The sequence below is a fragment of the Neophocaena asiaeorientalis genome, unplaced genomic scaffold (genome assembly GCF_003031525.2).
Source record: "Neophocaena asiaeorientalis asiaeorientalis breed wild unplaced genomic scaffold, Neophocaena_asiaeorientalis_V1.1 scaffold1247, whole genome shotgun sequence".
NCBI classification, from domain to species: Eukaryota; Metazoa; Chordata; class Mammalia; order Artiodactyla; family Phocoenidae; genus Neophocaena; species Neophocaena asiaeorientalis.
The window spans coordinates 375,770-381,931 of NW_020174329.1; positions in this window are offsets into that span (position 1 = coordinate 375,770).

The window sequence follows — 6,162 nt, forward strand, 5'->3', positions numbered from 1 at the left end:
CGGGAATCTCGCTCGGCTGCTGGTGCCGCGCACTCGGCACTCTCGCCCCGCGCCGCGCACCCCTGGCCTCGCGGGGACGGGCGGGGGAAGGCGGGACCAGATACCCGGACCCGGCCGGTCTCGGCCCCAGGGTGGGCTGGGTGGGGCCCGGAGCGGGCGGAGGACGGGACGTGCTAGAGGAGAGGGCGAGCGCCCTGGCTGGGGCGGCTTCCCTCCGGGCCCACGAAAGCTCCGGGGTGAGGCGCGCGGGCTCGGACTCCCGCTCCCCTTACCCGGCCGCCGGGAGCCGTGACTGTCGCTCTCAAGCACTTTGCCCGGGCCGCCGGCGTCTTCCTGGCGCGCCCTAGCGCTGGCCGGCGCCTCCAGCCCGCGGTCGCCCGGCTAGTGGCGTTCCCAGCCCACCCTGCTTTGGCTCCGGGCCTGACTCGCAGGGCCACCGCCCGTACCCTTGCCACCCCTCTCCAGAATTCAGCAGAAAGAGGGCTTGTGCGTCAGGGGTAGCCTCGCGGGATCATTCTTTACTCAACTGCTCACCGTTTGTTTGGGACGTTTCCCCTCCTGGCACAGCTGGGCAGGGCCTCACCCTGTCAAGCAGCCTTCCTCCTTCCCTTCTGGGGGACGCTGTCACATCGCAACTTCCCCGCACCGAGTCACGGCCCCTCCTGGGGGACTTGTGGGCGGTGCCGGAGCCCTCCCTGGCCCTGGAGTGGGGCTGTCGGCCCCAGGGGGGAGCATATTCCACAGATTGGCACCTTAACTCCTGTGTGCAGGAGGTGAGAAGGGGAGGACCCAGGGGCGGCAGCTCCTCTCTGCTCTGCCTCTCCTACTGAGGGGCTTCCCACCAGGCGGCCATGCCCACTGGGGGGTCTCCTCCCCTGCCCACTTGTTCGCCTTAACAGGGTGACTGGGGCCTCACCCTGCTTTTCAGATAGTGCAGCCAAGTTTGCAAAGAGCCTGCTGGGGTGACGGGAGTGGGGGTGAGGTGGCCACACATGGGTGGACAATATTGGGACAGTAGTTGACTGTTACGTGCTGGGGTCCAGGGAATTAGGCCCATTTCCCGGAAGGGAACCCAGAGGCCTAGCACAGGCACTGAAACCCATGGCTGTTTTCTACTTAGGAAGCTGGCTCCTTGGTAAAGCTGGTCACTGGCTTCCTCAGTGAGTGGTGCTCGGGGCGTGGCCCTTTGTGGCACTGATGGGGCCAGTGGACATCTGAACGTTCGTGAACAGACTTATTTCTGGGACTTCACCAACCCCCTGATGGGGTCCCCTGTCCCCCTTTCCCATGCGTTCTGGCTCTCCCTGGTTGTGTCAGGGCTTGGAGGGGAAGGGAGGCGAGGAGGCCAGGGAAGGTGTCCCCAGACTGGCGGGCACCCAGCTCACTCCACTTGGGCCTCGGTCCGAGTCGCCTGCCCACCACCTTTCCTCCCTCCTGCTTGCACCTGTCACTCCAGGGCAGGGCGTGGGGGGGTGGGCTTGGCCCCAGGGCCTCTAGGAAGGCCTCCAAAGTCCCGCAGAGCAGAGACTGCAGCCTGTCCTTCAGCAAGGCCAGGGGCTCCCACCTCCAGAGCACGTCCTGAGCCTTCCCGAGCTGCCAGCTCCTCTCTGTGTCCCTGGTCCAAACCACTGTCCCCTCCGGCTGGTCCCCTCTAGAGCCTTCTAACCAGTTCTCACCGACCACGCTCCGCTCAGCAGCCAGGGTCACCTTTGAAAACACAAAGCAAACCAGGACCCCCACGGCTTAGACTGACTGCAGAGTCCCTTTTCTATTCCACCCTCATCTCCACCCCGACCTCCTTGTTCACACTCTAGCCTCCCTGATGCTTCTGGAACCCCCCAGGCTCCATCCTGCCCTGAACGTTGGCCGTGACCCCTGCCAGACCCAAGCTTTCCTCGGCTCACAACTGCCTCCTTCCTGCCGGTTAGGTCTCAGCTCCTGGCTCCAGCGTAGCCCCACCCCTGTCATTCTCAGGCCCATTTTAATGCTTTATTTTCTTGGCAGTGCTTCCCTGGAATATTATCATCAGCTGACTTGTGTTCGTGGGCTCCCGCCTTGGGTGTGACTCCCGTGACCACCCACTGTGCCTGGCACCTAGCACTGTGGGTGCTAGAGAGAGGGTTGTGGTCTCAGTGTCTGAGGGCTGGGGGGTCCCTGGGTCACCCTGGCCTTTGGACGTGATGACAGCCTCGGCCTAGGCCTCGTGTCTCTCCTGAAGTGCTGGCCGCCTGGCCCCCTTCCCTCCACTGCGGCCTCTCTGCAGCCCTTCAGCCTGAGCTCGTGGCCGTGGCCCACAGGGCTGTAGGGCCAGCAGGTCCCCCAGGTGGCCGTTTGTGGATGGGGGAGCCGGTGTGCTGGGAGCTGTCACACTAGGTTTTCAGTCTGCCGCAGCGGACTCAGTACTTGTCAGGCCTACTGTCTTCACTCTGCCCGTCCACCACCCCCCTCAGCAGTGTTCTCGTTGCCACCCGGGCTTTGGTCGGGCAGCTCTCTGGCATTGAGGCGGGTGGTTGAGCCTGCTTGCGGGGGTCGGGGGAGGTGCCTGCCTCTCGGGCTCAGGGACCCCAGCTGCCAGATTCCCCTGGGCGTTCAGAGGGCTAGTCCAAGAGAGGGCTCAAGAGTCGGGTGGCTCCGCCTCTGCTGCTTGTTTGTGGCCTGACCTTGGGCAAGCTACCCAGTCCCTCTGCCTCAGTGTCCGCACTTGTGGAATGGGCTGTGGCGTCAGCTACCTCATAGAGGGCTTATTATGAGGGCTTGTGAGGAGAACAAGTAGGTCAAGTGCCCAGCACATAATAGGTGCCCAGTAAAGTGTGGCTTGTAGTTAGCACTGTCCAAGGGGAGCAGTTGGCCTGCCTTCCCCAAGGAAATGCTTCTGAGACATGCACCCTCATCCAGTAAGCTGGGGGGCTGGGAGCCTGGGCCAGAGGGGCTGGAGCGAGGGAGGGAGGAGAGGGCCTCAGCATCCCAGGCCTTTTCCCTGCCTTGTAGGCCCAGCCCTTCCTCAGTCCCACACAGAGGGGTGGGTTTCCTAGAGCTGGTGAGCCCATCTTCTCTCCAGGCCAGACAGTGTGACCACTCTGGCACTGGACTGGCCCAGGTCCCCCTAGCCCATCTAGGCTTCTGTGGGCCCAGGGACCAGGAGGGAGGGAGAGCCACGATTCCTGAAGGTCTGTGCCTTCTTAGTGAGCTCCCCCCACGTTGGGGAGATGTGGGTTTGGGGCATCCCGGGGAGCCTGGTCATATTCAATACTGTTTGCCGAGAGGAGGGAGGTAAAGTGGTTATAGCACCCTTTGCCCAGCGGCTTGGCCTGTGGGGTAGTCACTGCATTCTAAATTGATTTATCATTTCATCAATTCATTCAGTCACCCACCCACTTGTTAATCCACCCACCCATGTATCCACCCTCCCACCAGAACATCTACCCATCCAGCCACAAAACCAACCAGTACACCCACCATACACTGGCCAGCCATCCTACCCATTCATCATCCATCCATCCATCCACCCACCCACGCATCCATTTATTTAATCTGTCCAGTCCTTCCTTCCTTCCATCCATCCTTCCTTCCATCCATCCATCCATTGACCCATCATCCATCCATCCACCCATCCATTTATTTATCTGTCCATCCATCCTTCCTTCCATCCATCCATCCATCCATCCTTCCATCCATCCATCCACCCATCCATTTATTTATCTGCCCATCCATCCTTCCTTCCATCCATCCATCCTTCCATCCACCCATCCATTTATTTATCTGTCCATCCATCCTTCTTTCCTTCCATCCATCCATCCATCCTTCCTTCCATCCATCCATCCACCCATCCGTTTATTTATCTGTCCAGTCCACCTTTCCTTCCTTCCTCCCTCCCTCCCTCCCTCCCTCCCTCCCTTCTTTCCTTTCTTCCTTCCATCCATCCATCTTAACCAGTCTCCGCCCATCCATTTATTTACCTGTCCATCCATCCTTCCTTCCATCCATCCATCCATCCGTTGGCCCATCATGCATCCATCCACCCGTCCATTTATTTATCTGTCCATCCATCCATCCTTCCTTCCATCCATCCATCCATTTATTTATCTGTCCACTCCACCTTTCCTTCCTTCCTCCCTCCCTCCATCCCTTCTTTCCTTTCTTCCTTCCATCCATCCATCTTAACCAGTCTCCATCCATCCATTTATTTATCCATCCAGTCCATCCATCCATCCATCGGTCCATTCATCTATCTGTCCATCCATCCATCATCCATTTGTCTATCCATCCATCCACTCACCCACCCAGCATAGATTTCTTGCATGTCTTCTCTGAGCGAGTATTGAACACAGTACACGGTGTCTGACTTTCTGGGGGTTTTGCAGGTGAAACTTTTGAGACTTCCTGCCTTGTCTCTTTGGCTCTGTCCTTATTTCCTTCCTGTTCTTATTCTCACTTACTCTTTCCCCATGTCTATCCCTTTGTCTGTCTCCAAGTCTGTCAGGCTGTCTTCCCCGAATCCTTGCTTCTCTCTGTCTGTCCCTCTCTTTCCCTCTATTGTCCTCGTCCCCTCCCCCCTGGCCTCTCTTTCCTCCTTTTTCCCATCAGTGCTCTGGGCCCCCAGCCTCCTCCATCCTCACTCTTTCCGGGCCCCACTCCCTTAGGGTAAAAGCTTCCCCTGTCCTCCGCCCCCACCTGCCTGCCTGCCCGTCTGCCCGTGGTGCTCAGGACTGACGTTTTGTTTGATGAGATGCCAGTGAGGTAGTGTCTGGGTTTTGTTAAATGTCATAAATGAATTATTAATTCTCTCTTGGGCGGGAGTACTGCGGCCCCCCCCCAGCAATGTCAGTAGAGACCTGTGGTGTGGGGGGCACTCCAAGGACTGATGGGAACCTTAGTCTTGGTGACCCCTCCTTGGCCAGCCCTAGGGTGGCCCTGAGAACCCCTGGCCCAGCAGTGGCCAAACGAGAGACCCCCCTCCCCCCGCCATCCACTCCTTCAGCCCCGGCCATCCTAGCCCTCCTGAGGCCCTGGGCCCCGCCTGCCACTGCCAAGCACTTAAACTGCATCTCACAGTTTCTAATTCATCACCCCGTGAGAAAGGCAGTCCTCAGCCCATTTATCTTTAAATTTTTATTTATTTATTTAATTTTGGCTGCGTCGCTCAGCCTGTGGGATCTTAGTTGCCCGACCAGGGATTGAACCTGCGCCCTCAGCAGTGAAAGCACGGAGTCCTGAGCACTGGACTGCCAGGGAATTCCCAGTACTCGGCCCATTTCAAGAATGAGGAAGTGGGCTCAGTGGAGAAGGGATTGGGGGCCACCCTGCCAGGAAGGGGTGGTGGTTCGAAGCCTGAGCTCCCCTGTCCCTCCTCCTGGCCTCCAGGTGGTCTTGTTTCCTGCTTGGGGGAACAGAAGGAGACCCTCTCCACAGGCTTCAGAGAGGATGGCGGACGTCGAGCTGGGTCCCCATCGCTGACAGGTTTGCTTACCTTTCTGGACTCGGGTGACGGAGCTCTTGATCCGGCTCCTGGCTGCACCTCCCCAGATCTGTCAGCCACCCCGAATCAGGCGACCTACCTCTTCCTTCCACAGTCATAAGTTTTTCTTTCGCTCTGATCACCTTGTGTTTGCTAGGTTCCCTGTCCCCAGAGGACAGGGGCAGGGGATGGGCAGAGCATGGGGACTTGCGGTGGACTAGCCCTGACCCTCCCACCCTGAGGGACCACAGGTGATCTTTCAGACCAGGGGCCGGCCTGAGTCACCTCAGCGTCCCCTAGGCGTGCCTGAGCTTGGCACATGGGCTATGCTGTTTAAATGCTTGTGAAGTAAACGTGGGGAAGGTCTGAATTCTGGGAGGGTCCTATACCTGGAGGGAGGGGCAGGCGCGGGGACCACACCTGGTGGTGGGAGCCACCTGCCGGGGCTCCATCCTGGCTCTACCACCTGCCGGCCGTGAGACTCAGAAGTGGGCAAGCGATGAGATCCTCGGAGCCCGTTTCCTTGTCTGCAGAGGGGGGTGATAACAGTACCGTCTCCCAGGGTTGCTGTGTGGAGTAGGTGAATTCATATAAATGAACATATGCTCCCTGCTTCGAGCTTGGTGCAGGTGGTAGGTCCTTCCACTGCTATAAGGTGTTTCGCTAAGAAGGGTCCACCCCCCCCACCCCACCCCCCCGCCTGGGCT